This window comes from Macrotis lagotis, chromosome 3, assembly GCF_037893015.1.
Source record: "Macrotis lagotis isolate mMagLag1 chromosome 3, bilby.v1.9.chrom.fasta, whole genome shotgun sequence".
NCBI lineage: Eukaryota > Metazoa > Chordata > Mammalia > Peramelemorphia > Peramelidae > Macrotis > Macrotis lagotis.
The window spans coordinates 82,212,184-82,232,313 of NC_133660.1; the positions used below are offsets into that span (position 1 = coordinate 82,212,184).

Here is a 20,130-nt window from a genome sequence, read left to right on the forward strand (position 1 = left end):
TGCACTACCTGTGAGGTGGCCTGGGGTATCTCACAACTTCTCTGTGTCTCAGCTTCATCTTAAGAATGAGGAAATTGGAATAGTCTGGAAAATCTTTTCTATTTTTAGTTCTAGGATTTTATCATCCTAACAGTTAAATCTCCACAGTTCTATTCAATCCCCATCCTCCCTTTCCCAGTCTACAATATGTCTTTTGGGAATATATCTTCTAAATTCTAAACCATAGGAGCCATCACTTGTGACTTGAAACCAGGAAAGTACTTGTTTCATTTGCCCAGTAGGGGCAATTAGGGGAGAAGGAAGCCTTGATCTCACTGATTTAGATGGGGGGGGGAATTATGTATCTAGCAACCCCCAAAAAGCATTCTACAGCTCCATCAACATGGCTGTATGCTGAATGTTTCATGTAAGTAAGCTCCCTGTGAGCTAGACATAGAATCTGATTACCATATCTGGCATTGTACCTTTAAAGAGAACAATTCCATATTCCAAAATTTCACCCAAGAAAGTCTTAGTGTTCCACTCCTACTCCACTCAGTAAATTCCAGTGGCTCCCTATTACATTTAGGATCAAATATAAAACCTTCCATTTAACATTAAGAGCTCTTCATGATCTGACTGCTCCCTGACTTTTTACACATTATTCCTCTCCACATACTCTATGATGAGGTAACAATGGTCTCCTTGACATTCCTTGCACACGATGCTCCATCTCTTTACAGGGACATTTTCAAAGACTGTCCACCAATGTATGAAATTATCTCTCATCTCAGCTCCTTTCTTGGTTTCCTTAACCCATTGTTTTCATTCACTATTAGTTCCTTCCTTCTTTTGAGTGTGCCTAATTTATTCTGCCTGTAACTTTTTCATAAATAGTTATTTGTATGTTATCTATCCCAATAGTTGTGAACTCCTACAAGCAGGGACTATTTTTTCCCTTTATTTATATCCCCACCACTTATAGCACTGTGCTGACTCATAGTAAGTAGTACTTTAGAGATGCATATTTGACTATTTTTATCCACAATTATCCCTTAGGTGTTAACTGTATTATACCATTACTTACCTGGTTCATTTATGTCTTTGCTGTGTACCTAGATGATAACCTCCTAGAGAGTAGGGACAAGGTTTGACATTTCCTTTGAATTCCATTCACTTTGTTGATTAGGTACTGAATGCAGTCATCCTAGGTACTTAATCAGGACTGTATGAATCATTCTTCTGACCGCTTTCATTAGTCCTCAGAACAACTACTCTCCTATAGATGTAGTTTCAGCATGTTTTACCATTCACTTCAGCAGATGGTAAACCTCAGATGCTATCATGCTAAGACCTACCATTTTCCTTCTTAAAAATCTCAAACACTGAAGAAAACTTTTCCCATCATTTTCACTCCAAGGTTAACTCAAATCTGTCATATACATATACATGCATATATATATGTATATAATTTTTAATATAGAGTTATTTACATAACATTTCCACCATTGTATATTAGCTTATTGAGGACCAGGATTGTTTTTATTCTTCTTTGCTATCTGTAACACGTATCAAGTTCCTTGCTTATTGTTTAATAAATACTTGCTGATTTGACTTGGTTCTCCCTTCATATCCCACCTAGACACAAAAAGGCCATGAAACACCAGGGTTATTGGTTCCCTGCATTCCACAGATCTGCCAAATTCCTTTCCATCATCACAAACATGATGCTATATTTTCATAGTGCACATCTTGATTTGGCAGAAATTTTCAGCTATAAATGTCAAAAGTAGTCTGTCAAGGATCAGTGCATGGCTAGCACTGTCTGTAGGCTTTTACTTTGGGATTATATTGTTTCAAGGTGTATTTTTCCATAGATCCCAAACATAAAACAGGCTTCTATTGGCATTTCCTTCCTGGCCCCTAATGATCACATTCCTAAAATTGGTTTATTGTCCAGTACACATTTGTTTCTACTGAATGAACAGATTTTTAAAAGTGATTTGGAGGTTATTAAAAAAATTCTGCCCTGTATTTTTCTTCTACAGGATTGAGTCTCAGTTAGAAGGATCCTGAGCTAATTCTTGGTAAAAGTTTTTATGTCATCAAAGTTTGCCTTTGACACCTTCTCCCCTATGATCTCTGGCTATAGTCCTCTAACTTAGTGAATCAGATATCCAGATTTTTAAGGATATCCCTGATTCTTTTTTTTTAATTGAGGACATTTGTAATCCAAAAAAAAAATCATCAAAAGGTTGTATATACTAGAAAACCATGGTAAGTTGCCTGGTATATCAAAGTATCTACAATTATTTTTCATGCTAATGGAAATTGATATGTTGCATGATATAGTTGTCCTGAATAAATAGCATATAATATATAGTATACACATTTATACTATAGTATGTCCCTGACATAGTATATAAAACATAAATCTTTAAACATTAATCTCAGTGACTTTATTTATAAAAGGACTTCAATTGCCGTATGGATCTAGTTTTACAAGTAAAAATGTACATTTTAAAATGTAAGTTGGACTGTTTTATCCCAACAAATATCATCCTTATTTAAGTTCTCTTTGTCATTTAGATATAGGAATATTTGTCTTTTAAGCTCATAAGATTAAAATTTAACAATTTTATCCTTTACATTATATTTCTTTCCATTTATTCATGGGATAAAAAACCAAAGTGAAATATATTTATTTTACTGAAATAATTGTTTGATTTAAAATTAATCAAATTAGGATTAGTTAAAGGAGATAATAATGCATACTGAACTCTGAAATATGAGTTGTGATCCTACTTATAGAGGTACATCTCTGAAGATGTCAGTATGTTACTCTTCTTGACATTCTTGTTTTTGGTACTTTTACTAATTCAGATCATAATTCCTCCATACCTTGTCATTTTGTACCCCACAGCACTAGAAGGTATTTACTTAAGTGTGTTTGTTTATCCTCTTATTTATCTTAATGCGTTTCTTAATGTAAGTTCCTTGAGAGAAGGGACTTTTTTTTGACTTATCCCTAAATACCCATCACAATACTTGCTTAACAAAATATTTGTTGAATTTAAATGAAATGACAACTTTTGCCTTTGTTTTTCCATTGATGCGCTATAAAAATCCTTTCTATTGTGCTAGAGACTTTATTTACTTCTTTGGGTATTGGTTTACTCATAGGTTAAATGGAGGCATTGAACTATAGGGTCAATCTTTAAAGTACTTTTGAGAGACAGATTGGTGATATGATTCAGAATATCCATACCCAGGCAATATACTTTTCTAGAGATCTCATTATGATTAATTTTCCTGGAAGATGGGTCTTATTCATACCAAAAGCAATTATGTTATAGTAGTACAGTGAGGTAGTGCAGTGGATAGAAGCCTGGCCTTGGAATTGAGGATGGGAGTTCAAATCAAGCCTCAAGACACTTGACACTAACTTTATGACCTTGGACAAGTCACATAACACTGATTGTCTCACATCCAGGGCCATCTCCAGTCATCCTGATTCATTTCTGGCCATTGGACCCACAGGACTCTGGAGCAAAAAGTGAGGCTAGTTACTTAGCACAGCACCCTCTCACTCAAATCCAGTTCATGTGTGGGTCATGACATCACCTCCTTGATGTCATGGTCTTCAAGAATGAAGGACAAATATCATCATTATTTACTTTAAGTTCTCTTTGTCATTTAGATATAGGAATATTTGTCTTTGTTATGCTTATAAGATTAAAAGCATGAACTTATTTTTGAAAAATCAAATGTCTCTGGAGTTACTGGCAATTTTAGCTGTAAAAAAAATGAAAAACAAATAAACAGGGAAAAGAAAACATTCATGATGTAAAACTTTGTTTTGTTTCTGAAAGACTAGACTAGAGAATAGGTTTGTCATTCAAGTCCAATCCATCAATGACTTTTAGGGATTTTTTTTCCCCAGTAATGGGAGATGGGGAGTAGTTTTGGAGATGAGCAAATTTGAATTTATGTATTAGTTTGATTGTACTGCTATTTTCACCAGTCTCCTATTGAAGGTTTATGAAATATTTTTACCTCTGATCTTTACAACTGTATTATTGTCCTTTCCTGATGGTTCCATTTAACAGTGGAAATCTTTTCAGAGTGCAGAAATATTTGATATCCATATCATTTGCATATTTCACTGCATTTCCTTTTGTATTGAGAAATTAAATTAAAAAATTCAATTCACATTGTTAACTTTTTAAAGCAACAACAGGATGAAAAGATTAAAAAGCATTTTATATTGAGACTAATCAGACCATTCTGGCCATTTAAAATTAAGTAAGATTTCATTTCAAACATCTCAGTTCAGTTCCTTGAATTAAATCTCAGTAATGTGTTATACTCTCTTTTGTCCCAGTGAATATGTTGACAGACAGTAATTGGGTCACTGCATTGAAATGCCCAGTATAAGCTCAGAATTCTCTTTACTGGTTGGCATGACAACCATAGTGGTTGATTAAACATGCGCACAGAGGGATAGGAAACCTGTAGTTCCAAAAGGCTGTTAACTAGAAGAGTGAATAGAAATTTTCTATTGCTAATGGCAGAATTTGCAGATATTTCCAAGATCTTCATTCTGTGTTCTTCTCATATGTTTTTAATGTGGTTTCTAATCAGCTGATCAAATGTAAACAAGAAAATGCACCCAGTTGACATATACATCCCAGTATGCTCCCTTTAGATTATGGTTTTTAGGCTAGATGTTGATAATAGAAACATTAAAAGGCACTAATTGGGTATCCTGAGTTAGAAATGCAAAGGTTACTAAAGAATGTGACACATCAGTTGCTATAACTGAAAATCTTTATTTTTACTTAGATGTTTTCCTTTCTGAGCATTTTGTGAAGCAAATGGTAAATGACATATACAGATGGTACATGCAGACATGTTGGCTTTTGGTTTTGTGCTTTTGCAAGAGCCAAATCAGAGGCCTGCTGAAGTAGTAGTGGAAAGAAGAAATTGTTATAGAAAGAGAAACAAAAGGTTTCTCAGCTTATAGTCTGCCAATGCATTTCTTTACACTAGCACAGGAATTCCTTGGATTACACCTTGGATTACACACTTGGATTATACCATTTTCTATTATTCATTTTAAATTTGCTTCTCTCAAGCTTCAAGAAATGAACTTCTATTAGATGTATGGGGGGAAAGTCCTTTTTGAATAGAGAGTTGGGCAAAGGATGGGAAGAAATACTTTGTAAAAAATAAAATGCAAATTGTCAAAAGCTGAAAACGCAAGTGGATCTTTGATTCTATCAATTCAGAAATTTCTTCCAAAGTTGTAGACACAGTTCATTTATGTCTGCCCATCTTGTGTAATCTTGTCTATCTACTTCCATAAGTTTTCTGAAAGAGGGCTACTTAGGTGTGCCAGAGATTTTCCACTCTTTCCCTTAACTTTCCATTAGTCTAACTGTCAAACCTGTCATTCCTTAGCTCACCGTGGCACCAGCCTATCTTCTTAACTTACAACTTTTTTTTAGGTTTTTTGCAAGGCAATGGGGTTAAGTGGTTTGTCCAAGGCCACACAGCTAGGTAATTATTAAGTGTCTGAGGTCAGTTGAACTCAGGTCCTCCTGACTCCAGGGCCAGTGCTCTATCCACTGTGGCACCTAGCCGACCCTACTTACAGCTTCTTGATGAAATCTTTTATTCTTACTTTTTTGGGTTCCTCCTGATGTTGTATTCACATACCCATAAGGCTTTCTACTGCCCTCTGGGTTACACTCATTTTTGCCTCTTCAGCGGTTGTAGCATTTCATTTCTTTCTGGTACATGGAAACATTGGCAAAATGTTGATATTAAAAAGATGAACCTTTGCTTTATTTGGATACATTAGATACCTTGAAGGACTTCTGCTGTTTTTTGAAATCAATCTAGAATGTTGTCTTTATTTCTCTTCAACAATGGGCCCAAGTATTATTATGTGTTTGAGGCAACACACGAAACAAAAGCTATCAATAATTAAATGAAAAACTGTTCCATATCATTCACTAATAATAGAATCTATGAACATAGAAATCCAATACCCATAAGGGGAAAAATGAATTAAAACCATTTTAAGGAGCCATCATCTATCAAATTGGCAAAATAGGCAATATTGGAGAAGGTCTGGGAAATCAACCACACTAATGTCATATTGGCAAGACAAGCATTAATAAACTTTTAAAAATGAATAATATACACAGGAAATATTGGTACAATTTTTGACTGGATAGATATTTCAAGTTAGGGAACACATTTCTTTATGTTTGGAATGTAAGTGTTTAATAAATATTTGTTAGCTGATTTCCCCATGCAACAATGTTACAAATACTTCCCTAAATGTTCCAACTGTACTCAAATAGCAATTAAAATATTAGAAATAAATGGATTTCTCCTTGGAATTATGCTATGAAAAGTCATTGAATTTTCCATATCATTTTATCTAGAGATTTTATTCTGAATAAGAAGAAAGAAAGAAATTTCCATTGATTAATAGCTAAACATGTTATGCTACATGTCTGTGATGGAATATTACTGCCCTGTAAGAAACAACAAATTTAAAGAATTTAGTGAGGCATGGGGAAATTGACAGCAACTAAATATAATTGACAGGAACAAAAGCAGCAAAAACCTTGAAACTGATCCCTACATTATTATAGCAATCAGGAACTTCATTGTAGAAAATAGTTTAGAAAATATACCCCTTTCTCTTCTTTGAAGAAATGAATGACTGGTTGTGGAAAAACTGAATACCATCAGATTGGATTATCATATTTGTTGGTTTTTTATTGAAACAGGTGTTTTAGGGGCGGCTAGGTGGCACAGTGGATAAAGCACCGGCCCTGGAGTCAGGAGTACCTGGGTTCAAATCTGATCTCAGACACTAAAATAATTACCTAGCTGTGTGGCCTTGGGCAAGCCACTTAACCCCGTTTGCCTTGCAAAAAAAAAAAAAAAACTAAAAAAACCCCCAGCTGTTTTATATATTTGATATATCAAGGAACAGCTCATTGCTTGGGGTATGGGCAATAAAATGTGAAAAATAAAATATACCTATTCTGATCCTTAATTTGGGAGTTGGGATTGAAAATCAGTATCTTTAACTCTACATATCTTACTTTGATTTTTACCATGATGTGGACATATTCATTAAAGATTATACCAGTAAATTGTAGACTCTGGTTGATTCTGTCTTTTAGTAGGGTCCTGGCAAAGAGACTGTCTATTTTCCAAGCACCAGTCTAGGTAGATGTTGAGAAGCTTATCAACAGAAATTTATCTACACTAGGCTTATGAATTTTGAGGCCCTAGAAACCAATCCAAGAGACAAGAATTATTGAGAAACAGAAGGTATTATCTCTACCTTTGGAGATAATTGCTGAAAGCAGATTTATCTTATCTTATGTATTGAGTCCAAATTGTTACAACTTTGGATGTGCTCCTCTATTTTCTGTCTTAATAAAATCAGTATAAAGTTGAACCCCTTTGTTTTTATGGTGAGATTCTTCTCTTTGCTAAAAACAAAACAAAACAAAATAAGCAGCATAGTATTTCACAGTATTTGAAACTACTACATTTGAGTGTCTATCAAGAAAACATTCTTGAGAGGGTGTGGAAGATGATTATGATTAAAGCACAGTAACAATGATAAAAATAATAATCATAATAATAGTAACAAATAATCCTTTAAGATAAGCAAAGAACTATACAAATTTTATCTTGTGTATCCTCAAAACAACCCTGAGGCTATCATTCCCTATTTTGCAGAAGAGAAAGCAGAGACAGGTGTTATTAGAGGTGTTAGTACAAGATTTGTACCAGTTAGGTTTTAGTTCTTGTAAGCAGTGTTTTTTAAAAAGTGATATTTATATTGAATCAAATTCAGATTTTTTGGCACCTGCATGATTCACAGTTGCCTTTTCCTAAAGAGAGAGAGAGAGAGAGAGAGAGAGAGAGAGAGAGAGAGAGAGAGAGAGAGAGAGAGAGGTTGTTTTTGTAAATTTTGTATAGCTCACATCTTAGTTGTCCTGTGATTTATGGGCATTTGAGGGAAAATTTGAACATTAAAAATTGTATAATGATGTAAATCAAAAGATATATAATCTGTTGGGTGATAGGATGAAGGGGGAGTTTAAACAAAGTGATAAATATGTTAAACTTCATTTTGAATTGTATGAGATTATGCTTATAACTGACATAACTTGTACTAGGAGATCTTCACACTAGTGAAATAGTGTTTGATCTGATTGGCAGAATGATCCTATTTTATGACAAAGATGCTAAATGAAAGGCTGTTGCACCCAATTATTGTTAGAAAGAGAAGAAAACACTGATCCTTTGGTGGGGGTGGTGATGGTGACATTTATTTGCTGTGAGAATGAGAGGAAAACTTCTGTTTAGAAATAAAGTAATTGCTTCCCTCCTTTTCCTTTCTTGCCTTCATCTTTTTTCCTTCCTCCTTTTCCCTGCTCCTTTCTTCTTTCTCCTTCTTCCTTTACTTTCTTACCCTTTATCCTTTATTTTCCTCTCCTTAACTCCTTTCCTTTCCTTTCCTCTCCCTCCCTCATTTTCACACATTCCATCTCTCCTTTTCCTTTCCTGCTCTTTCTTCTTTCCTCCTTTCTCTTCTTTCCTCCCTCCTCTTTATTCTTTTCTACTCCCTATCTCATTTCCTTCCCTTTTTCCTTCCCCTGCCCCTTCTCCTCTTCGCCCCACATGATATAGATTGATTTGGGAAATTCATGACATTTTCACATAACTATCAGAGGAGTAGGACTAAAAGAAAATCACAACTTATGTTTTGATTAGACTAATGTCAACTTTGGCATCTAATGTGCCTAGAGGACTTGCAGGCTTTGGATATTCCGGCTTCTACCTCCCTTTCTATTTGTTTTAGAGAGTGACACAAGATTTGAAATGGAAAAAAATTGGATTTATACAACAAGGTGATGAGTGGGAGGTAAAAGGAGGTTTTATCAAGTTAATTATATGTGTCCTGTTCATGTACTTTATTCTCATTAACTAAGAATGAGATGACCTCATCAAATTCTAGAAATTTCTTGAATATATATTGCTTTTCCTCCCCCCACCCCCAACTGTGTGACCATAAGAGGAAAAAAAGTTAGACCATTCCTCTGCTAGTCTTTTCTACCATTTCTGTTTAGACATCTCCATTTCTAGTTACAATGTCTGTTCCCTAGACTTCCCTCTTTTACCCCCCCCTCCTTTCCCATTAATGCAAAACACATGTTAATGAACATCTTCAAAAGAACAAAAGGAGCCTGGGGATGGAGTGGGAGGAGGAAGGAGGGGGGAGATGGAAGATAAAATGAAGGAATCAATGGGGGAGAGGGAGAGGGGGGGAGGGAGGGAGGGAGGGAGAGAGAGAGAGAGAGAGAGAGAGAGAGAGAGAGAGAGAGAGAGAGAGAGAGAGAGAGAGAGAGGATCCATAGTAATAGAGAAAGATGAAAGTAGGAAGGGAACAATGTTAACTTTATTATGTTATTAAAAGTAATTAATTTAAATTGACACATTATGCAACCTCTGAATGTTTCTGCTTAGACAACATGATTTAAAGAATGACTTCTATAGTTTGTTTTTCTCTTCTCCCCTGGAAAGGGTGTTTTCCTTTGGGCTGATTCTTAAACATGAAATAAGATGTTTTGACTGATGTTTAGTATCTTCCAGGTTATGTTTTCTGATTGTCTATGTGAGATGAAACGGGATCATGCATAAAGAATGCTCTGTCAGTTCTGAAGCATTTTAGAAATGTCAAGTGGTGGTGGTGTTTTTATTGAATCTCAATTAGAGTTGCCACAGCAAGATGGTTCTGTAGAAGTCATGGATTCTGGAGTGTTTTACAAAAGCCAAAGTCAATCTAAATTAATAGAATTAATTTAGCCCTTGTGATGCAGTAGGTTTGACCAGGTTGCATTGGATGGAGAACATGACTGGAAATGGGTCTTCCACAAATACAGAGGATGGGGAAAAATCAGCATTCTCCCAGAAAGATAAGTAACTACTGGGCACTAGTGATATTCTAGTCCTTTGGCAAATTTTTCAGTTGACTATACAAGATCATTATTATTCTCAAGAATTAGTTTTATTACACATTTAGACCTTTGTCTGTAGGCTCACAATTTCCTATTTTCATTCGATAGATCAAAGAACCAGACATTTATTCTTTTGACATCAAATTATATAAAAATAAAGTTTTTCCTTTTGTCTATTAACTCAAGATTGAGTTCTGAAATGAAGATGATGCATTGCCTTTGGATTATCCCATGGGAGAACTTTTTCCTAGATCATGATGCTATTTTTCAAAGTATGCCAATCTGCTTCTTTCTAATTTATATGGAAGAGGCATTATCTTAGCATTTAAATGGAAGAATAGTCATTTCTGATCAATATTTCCAGCTTTGTTTTCTGATATCAGGATTAGTGAATCCTTCCTTGCCTTTCTTTCTTTTAAGAATGATGGATATGAAAACAACAATGATAATAATAGTTGACCTTTATATGGTAGTTTATGTTTCATTTAAGCTTTACCACAATCTTTTTGAGGTGGTTGGTGTTAGAAATGAACTCCCAATCTTCCTTTTTCTAAAGTAGCATGTCCTGACTCCTAATAGTTAAACTTAGACTAGAGTGATAGAAGGACCATTTATTTATTTAACATTTCCTGCAGGAAACAGGTACCCCCCCAGTGAGAAGCACTCCAAATTGAGACAATATCTGGTCTTATATATGGTTTGAAAGCTTTTATCCCCTTCCTTCCTAGAATAGGTCCTAGTCATCTGGATACAATCTAATTGAAATGGCCACCCCATACTCCCCTTCCTCTTTATATGTTGTTATGTTAATGAGTCTCAAATATGCATGAAGCTTATTAAGCATGCTTACTTGTGACAGGTCAGAGACCCCCAGTTGACCCCTGTCCAATTTGAGCTGACTCAGTCTCTGGGTTTCAAGAATTCTACCAATTCTGTTATTGGGTAGGGTGGTTTTTGCCTTACCTTTCCTTCTATCTAACTTCCACATGCATGTACCTACTCTTGAGTCTTTTGGTCTAATCAATAGCACAGTGACCCCTGCCTTTGTGATGTATTGTTCTGAAATTCTAACTGATAGCATCCTCTCACTAAATGAATTGTCCTGTGGAAACCTAACACTCAGCAATTTCTCACAATGGTAGTATTCCAACTTTTCTGATTAAGAAACTGAGATTGAAATGGGTAAAAGGCATTTCCCAAGGTTACAGAGCTAGTAAATAACTAAAGCAGGATTCAAAATTAGGTTTTCTGGACTCCATGACTAGCACACTATCTTACACTGCTCAATTGACTTTGTTTCCCTTTGTGTGTTTTTTTTAGGATTTTTGTTTCTGTTTTCTTCTTTGAATAGCAATGTATTCCATCAGACAAATCTTAACTCACTTTCTTCATGTATGAAGTGATTTAGTTCTTGAGAATTTTTGATCTTGTCTTGAATTGTAACATGCAATGACAGAGTACCTGAAAACTTTGCCAAAAGAGGAACCACTCAAAAAAAGCTGTATAACCTGGAAAAGAGAAACCCTAGTAGACATGACAGTGATTGGCTAAAAATCTTTAGTTATTGGTAGGATGTCACTTGGAAAAGAGTGACAGCTTGATCCTAGAAGGCAGTGAGAGGAAAATGTAGAATTCAAGCTGTCCAGAAATGGAATGAATATCACTGGTATTCTTCACAACATTGTCTACCTAGTTCATTCCTATTACAGCTTTGAAATTTGCGTGACTTTGCCAAAAGCCTTCAACTTTATATGACTAGTAAGCTGAAAAGATTAGAATAATAATCTCTAATGTTTCAACTCTAAAGTCTCTTCCTATGGTACCTAAAGTATTGAATTCCTAAGGACCTAAGTGGAAATCCTACTAGCTGTGTCTCCTGGGGCAAGACATTTAATCTCCCTATTTTAGTTCCTTATCTGTAAAATGGGAATAATAAATGACAACTAAGACTCTGGGTGGTTATGAGAATCAAATGAGATAACATATTCTTTGTGGTCACTAAAGCATTTTATAAATGCTACTTGTCATGATGATAATGGTGATGATGTAGTATCTGTTCACTTTGAGTTTCTGATTTTATGTTTCAAGTAATGAAAGATGTTTTAAATAGGTAAACTGTGACTGGACTGCTTTTCTGTTTATTCATTTGTTTTTGTATATCCCCCGGGGTCTATTAATATTGCAGAAACACTAAAGAAGAAAATTTATTCATATTATTAACCATGTAATCCTGGGCTTGCTATTTGATCACTGTTTGCCTTGGTTTCCTCAACTGTTAGTTGTGTCCAACTCTTTGTGACCCCATTTGGGTTTTTTTTTGGCAAAGATAATGGAATGGTTTACTATTTCCTTCTCCAGCTCATTTTCCAGATGAAGAACTGAGGCAAATAGGGTTAAGTGCCTTTCCTGGAGTCATACAGCTAATAAGTATCTGAGGCCAAGTTTGAACTCAAGTAGAAGAGTCTTCTTGACTCCGAGGTCAGCACTCTATCCACTATACTGCCTAGATGTCCCTTTATTACTTTTACCTTTAATGAATAACATGAAAATATTTTATATTTTATCTTATTTTATGAATTTTATAAATTATTTCTTATAAAATACCTGGTTGTATTTTGTTGTAATGAAGTTAGAAGTGAAGGTTTTCTCTATGTTTTGCACATTTCATGATATAGTTAATAACCAGAAAGACAATAAATCATTTAAAATTCATTTAAGCCCTTCCCCTAAAGCTCTAAATCTGTTACTCTTTTCTGTCTGTCCAGTAAAACTTTCCTTTCTTTCTCCCATCCCTTCTGCCAAAATACTTCAGACAACAGATAAAGATGTGTTATTGGCTTAGATAAACTTTTATTTTTAAGAAGAGAGGTAGGATGGAGATGTGTATAGAATCATAATTCTGGAGTTGAGAGGGTCTGTGTGTCTCTGATCAAAACTCTTAACTCACTTTTCTCAATCTGTTTATCTGTAAAATGAAGAGGTTAGACTCCTTTGTTTCTTATGTCTCTTCCAGTTTTAAATCTATGGTCCTCTAATTTTCCTAGGGACCGTTTGATCAAGGTTGAGCTTAGAGTCAAGGGAGAACAGTATTTTTTGATAACGTTTCTACAGCAGATATATACAATAGATTTTATCACAGTAATTATGAAATTAGAAATTTTGAACATTTATGGAAAGTATCACACTTAATTCAAGTTTTAAGTTAAGCCAAAACTCACACAAATTAAATGGAATACTTTCAGTTGAGGAATGATCATGAAGTAATGCTTGTTTACTCATTATTTTTGTGAAATGATCTTAATACTCTTCTCAAATGTAAAGTAGAAATACTATCATTTCCAGGTGCATTTAGTCTTTGTTCAATTTACTTAATCACAAGAAAACAAACATAAATGCCTATTTTAAGGTATTTGTTCAATAAACCTTCTCTTGAGGGCAAACAGAGAAAATCCTTTAATGATCTCACATTGTTCAGAACAAGAAATGCCAATGAAGAAAATCAGGAGCATGTATTTATTTTTCCTTTTGCTTAACTATATTTTTTTCAATTCTTAACCTCCTTACCATAAACCAGTAATGTGGTTTGAAGGCAAGTTTAGCAAGTGTTTTTCAGTGGTATTTATAGGTTCTCCCAGTTATTAGTGGCATCACCTATATTATAGCTTCTATATACTCTATATTTAACTTTTTGTATGTTGTGCTCCTAAGTTATGAGTCCACATGCTTCTGTCTAGCTTTAGCTTGAAGAGAGGCATAAATAGGTATTTCTAGAATTGTCTGCTTACCCTTTTTGTGTGGAGACTTTAATTCCTTCCAGGTACAAAGGAGGATATTGAGGCCAAGAGGCAGACCACTCTACTCTCCTCAGAGGGGGAATAACTGGTCAGACATATTATTTTCAGCTCCCCTAAATAATTTTTGTCTTGAAGTGATTTTTTTAAGTTCAAGCTACCCTCCTGATTCTGCCTAATGGAGGAAAGCTCAAAGCTATCTTAGAAAGTTTGACTTCCTCATACCAAATACCAGTTACATAGATAGTATCACACAATGAATAGTGAATAAACTCTTTTATCCAAAGTCAATAGAATTTATCAGACAATACATAAAGTAAATGAGCAGAGTTAATCAATGACATGCCAGAGGGAGGGAGGGAGGGAGAGAGAGAGAGAGGGAGAGAGAGAGAGAGAGAGAGAGAGAGAACTTTAGTAATATTACTAATATATATCTGAATTATTTAAAGATATCCTTATTCTGAAGGATGAGGTGTACTGAGTTTCTCATTATCTCATGTTTCCAAAGATCCCAGACTATCTTATGATCTTGCTTTGGAACACAAGACAAAAGTGAAAGCATTCTGTCCCCATCTTATTGATTTATCCATTTAACAGTAACATTTTGTGTTGATGGCAATTCATTTTTGCCTTATCTTTTTTGACTACTGTTATCTTGATTTAAGAAATTCAGTTCTCATTCTAGACTTGTTAAATTGTAGTAAGCTTCAAAAAAAATCTAAGTATGTAAAAATATTATGGACTTTTTCTCTTTCAACTTAGCTTTGTGAATAGCTTTTCTAGGATTTTCCTTAAAGACAGGGCTAATAGAAGTGCCAAGTGTTGCATTATAGTTATGACCCAAAGCACTAGCCTGGAATACATAATTGATATTACTCAACTTCTCCTTGTGGTGAGGATGAGGTGGCATGTCTTTTCTGGGCATGTTCAGGAGTATCTGGTATAATATAGTTTAGTCATTCATTACTATGAGTTAATTACCATGGTAATTTTTCCCCCTTAGTTTAGGATATGGTTGGTACCCTTAAGGATATTGCTACCAATAGAGGGAATAAGAGATGGACAAAAGTAATAAGAATACAAAGTAGTATGTGACAAATGTCACCAGAATAGTACAAGTAGGGTAGAATGTGATTTTGTTTGGTGCATCACCATTTTAACAGAAGTGATAGTTACACATAATTGGAGGGTTTAAAATATCTGAGTAAAAGAAATGGGACTAGGGATGGGACCTTAGAGATTTTCAACTTCTAGGGCAGAAAGGAGAGCTAGCCTAGGAGATAGGGAAAATAGGTAGGGATGAAGGAGAAAGGAAAGCCATGATAGTGTCATGTTAGGAAAACAAAAGAAGAGAGTGTATAGAGAAGAAAGGGATAAATGGGCAGTGGCAAGTGTTCTATCAAAGAATAGGAAAGGGAATAAACATCATTAGATCTGGGAACTGGTTGGTCACTGATGACTTTGGGGAGGACATTTTTAGCATTTCTGGCTAGATAATAAAGGACTCTGAGAGTTTAGAGGATAGAGAAACAAAATACTTCCAGCTGGCAATATCAGGAGAAAGCCTTGGTGTCTTGAAATGAACAATTTCAGCATTTGAAAAATAGCTCTGTCTGCATGTGTGTGTGCTACCAAGAGATCTTTGGTCTAGTTCAGTGAATTAAAAAAAATTTTTTTAGATTTTTCTTTTACCTTTAAACATATTTTTAGCTCCAATTTCCTTGAATTTTTAAAGCCCCAAAGATGTCTTTCAGATAAAAGTTGACATGTAGCTCAAAGGTAGAAAGTTCTTATGCTTGGATGATCTTTCTGCACATTTATTACCAACTTCACAATGCTAACCAAAAATAATCAAGTAGTCCACTTATTATTTTATAATCAAAGAATCCTTTGCTTTTTAGTACCTGAATTCGTTGCTGGAACATCTGTACTTGCTGCTGCTGATGCTACACACACACACACATACACACACACACACAATCACAAAAAATACTTTTCCTATCTCTTTAAATGTCAATCAACCAACAAATTTTCATTAAGCACCTATAACATGTCAGGCTTACTGAATTACAAATACACAGATGGAGTTAGAGTCTAGTAAGGAATCAGAGAAATATATAGACAAATATGATAAAGGGTAGATAATAAGGACAATGACAATTAAGAAAAATGTTATTAAAATTTTGAAAGAGGATATATCATTTTCATCTGGTGGGAAGAATACTGTAGAAATGCTTATAGAGGCAATGACATTCAAACTAGAGAGAAGATGGAGATTTCATTAAATGGAGATATAAAGGGCACGAATTCTATGTATGATAAATGTCCTGAGCAAATACGTAGGAAGGGGCAAGATTGAGATTGAGAAAGAGAGAGTCCCAAGTGATGCCTGAAATGTTAGAATGTCTAAAATGAATAGAAAAATAAATCAGAATTACAATGTGGAGGGTCTTACCTAACCATCTAAAGAATTTTTACATTATTCTAAAGGCAAGGGGATGGTGCTGAAGGTTTTTGAGAAGGGGAGAGATAGGGTCAAACTTTTCTATTAAAGAAGCTAATTTTGACAGCTGTGGAAAAAGGGAAATGGAGAGTCTGGAGTTATAGAGACTACCTAGGAGACAATTATAATAAATCTAGATCCTGTTGAGTGATCATTTTACCCATTGAACTCTAAACAAGTCAAATCAGCAGGCATTTATTAAGTGCCTGCTGAGTGCTGGAATATAAAGAAAAGCAAAGAAAACAAACAAAAATGAGAAACCAGCTTTCAAGAAGCTCACAAACTAAAGGGAGCAATGGCATGTAAACAACTGTTTAGAAATAAGATAGAAATAGAGATGGAGATAGAAATGGAGATAATCTAGCATTAAGTGGGATCTGGAAAGGCTTTTTGTAGAGGGTGGCATTTTAGTTGAGACCTAATGGAAGCTAAGAGGCAGCAATGAGGAGGGAGAGAATTATTGTTATTTTTAGGTTTTTGCGTGGCAAATCGGGTTAAGTGGCTTGCCCAAGGCCACACAGCTAGGTAATTATTAAGTGTCTGAGACCGGATTTAAACTCAGGTACTTCTGACTCCAGGGCCAGTGCTCTATCCACTGTACCACCTAACCTCCCTGGGAGAGAATTCTAAGCCTCTGAAAAATGTCTGAAGTTAAGGGATTAGAGTGTTTTGTGTGTGGAGAAAAAAAAGGGTCATTGGATTGCAGGATAGGTGGAAGACTTTAGTAAAGTTGGAGTAGAGGAAGTTAAGAAGGGCCCAAGTTGTGAAGAACTTGGAAAGTTAAACATAATTCAAATACCTAAAATGCAATGAGGCACCCACTTTGGAATGTCAAATGACATTTTGTTTTCTGTAAGAAGGCACTTTGAAGTGCCTGACCACATGGGCATCCAGGGTTATCTACAGATCTGTATCTGGCCAATGGACCCAGATGGCTCCAGATGAGAAAGTAAGGCTGGTGCCTTTCCACCTCTGTACTCCTTCACCTAAATCCATTTCACTTGCAAGTCATGACTTCACCTTTCAGATGTCATGGTCCTCTTTGAAAGCAAAGGAGGATGACAACAACACCACCAACAGCAACAATAATAGCAACTACTTAGGTGAGTAGAGTACATTGGCTTTGAAGCTGGAAAAACCTGGGTCTCCAAAACTATCAGAGTAGTGTACAATCTGTCTGGAAGAGTCCAAACAATGAAGGTTAATGGCAGGTCCAAATGGCAGTTGTAGATACAAGACCAGAAGTCACTTCCCATGTTCTTGCCACATTTTTAGTATGAGTTACTTGATTATAAAACATCTCAGCTTTTAGACCGTAATCTTCTTAAGGAGAAGTATTAGATCCTATTCATCTTAATTCCCAATACAGTGTCCCACATATAGTGCATTGTCAACAAATATTTCTTGTTTGAATATGACCTAGTAAAGAAAAATAATTAGTGAAAAATTAGTCATTTGTGCCAAACCCAGAAGAAGAAAAAAGGTATTAGTGATCTTAAACAGTGTGATCATCATCACAAAACTGGAAGTGAGAAATAATAATAATATGGCATATATACCTAGATGTCATTTTTCAGAGCACTTTACATGTGTTATCTCATTTGATCCTCATGACAACTTTATGAAAAGAGGTTATTATTTTCCTCATTTTACAGATAAGGAAACTAAGGCACAGAGTGGTTAAGTGACTTGTTAAGTTCACACAATTCATAATGATTTAAAGGAGAATTTGCATTCAATTCTTTCAGATTCTTAAGCCCAGTGATCTATATAACGTAACATGCTTAGCCTTTCAATTTTTGCAGTCATATATATATATATATATATATATATATATATATATATATATATATATACCTTTTAATCAGCATAGAAAAGTCATTGCTGAAGGCATGCTGCAGTCTGTTTATTCTTTTTTTTTTAAAGTTTTTGCAAGGCAAATGGGGTTAAGTGGCTTGCTCAAGGCCACACAGCTAGGTAATTATTAAGTGTCTGAGACCGAATTTGAACCCAGGTACTCCTGACTCCAATGCCAGTGCTTTATCCACTGTGTCACCTAGCCGCCCCCTGTTTATTCTTAATATTCATCTTTGCATTGATCTTTTGATTATTTAAAATGTTGAGAATTTGGTGTTTATTATTTTTCCATGATAGATCTCTGGTCTCTGCTTTTAATCATCACCCATCCTTGGAAATATACTTTTATAATATAATATTATACTTTTCAAGTGTATAGAGCTTGATTTACATCTGAACCAGTTTTACTGGGGACAGCCTATTTGGTGTTGAGGCTTTCTTATTTATGAGCTATACTTTTGAGTGCAGTTTGGGAATGAAAAAGTTGCTATATGTTAAGCCACAAGAGAACTGAATCTTTCCTTTTTAACTGTGTGACCATAAGTAAGTTACTTAAGTTTTCTGATTTTGCTCCCTCATCAGTTAAATTATGTCATACTGTTGTTTAAAGTAGCAAATGGGATTAGCTATATACCGTTATCTCTATATAATGTATTTGTGGCAAAATATCCCAAGCCTTAGTTATTAGTTAGCTATTAATTTTTAATAGCTTAAAACAATTCCAAGATTTTGGAACATTATATATGTGTGTACCCTAGGTACACATATACTTAGGGTTTAGCATGTGATTGCAAGAGGTCTGTCCTGATAAAATTAAAATAAAGAGAAACTTTATGCTGTTTTATGAAGGTTTTTGAGTTGGTTCCTTGGTAGTTTTTGTGAAGATCACCAAGCTTCTACATGTTTTTATCTGTATATTATGATGGGAATTATATCTGTGAAGGAACTGGATTGGATGACTGCTAAGTTCCTTTCCAACTCTCAAATTTAGTGATTCTTTTTTCTAAAGTCTTTTCCTTTGTTCTAAATGAGGAGAGTTATTGGGAAATAAAAAAAATACATTCTAAACTATTTCTACATTTCTCAATACTGAATTTTTCTATAAATCTAATATAATCTTGCAAGGGTTCTATCTTACATTACTGCAATTTTATTTCTTCATTCTTTCTCTTAGTCTCCAATAGATATTCCAATCATTTGATCACAATCCTATGTATAAAAGCCTAGTGCTATGTTATTAAGTAATCACTCTTATTAAATTGCTGTTTTTCAGCCTTAATCTTATTGATTTCTTTCATTGTGGGTCTTATTTTTAATCCTTTAATTTTATAGCATTTTATAGCACTACCTGAAGACATTGTTCTACTCTTATCTTGATAGACCTAGAACTAAGTGCAATTTTATAGCTTAAATTTGAAAATAAGAAGTAATTTTAAAAAATGTTCAAAGCAGCCTGTTGTGGTGGAAGAAGCAAAAGATTTGTCCATTTATAAAAAGAAGGGTTTTGGATTAGATGATTTGTAATGCCATTTTCAGCTCTAACTCTGTTATCTTCCAATTTAGTTCATAAGTTGTTGAGTATCAATTGTGTGAGCATCAAATAGACTGAGCATTAATAGTGAAGTCTCACATTGTTAGAAAGATGGTAGATTGAGGAAGAAGTGAAATTATATATGAAGACAAGTGATAAAGGCATGGAAACATATATGTAACCAAAAGGACATTGGTAGAAATAAGGGTGGAAGATTAGGTGAAAGATAACTAGTAGTGAAGGGACCCCTCTGTGTTTGACAAGGGTAGACTCACTGTTTATAAGGGTTCAGTGGTGACTTAGATGCTGGAGGAAAATGGTCAAATATGGATCTGGCAAAAAAAATGGTAGAATGGGAAAGAGTGATAACAGAGAAAACTTCTGTACTTTAATGAATCTGTGATC

At 34.8% G+C, this 20,130-nt stretch overlaps 1 protein-coding gene across 1 annotated transcript in view; it reads left to right on the forward strand.

Annotated features, from left to right (window-relative positions):
* Positions 1-20,130, forward strand: part of GPM6A (glycoprotein M6A) — a 584,947-nt gene that overhangs the window by 382,223 nt on the left and 182,594 nt on the right. The window lies entirely within an intron of this gene.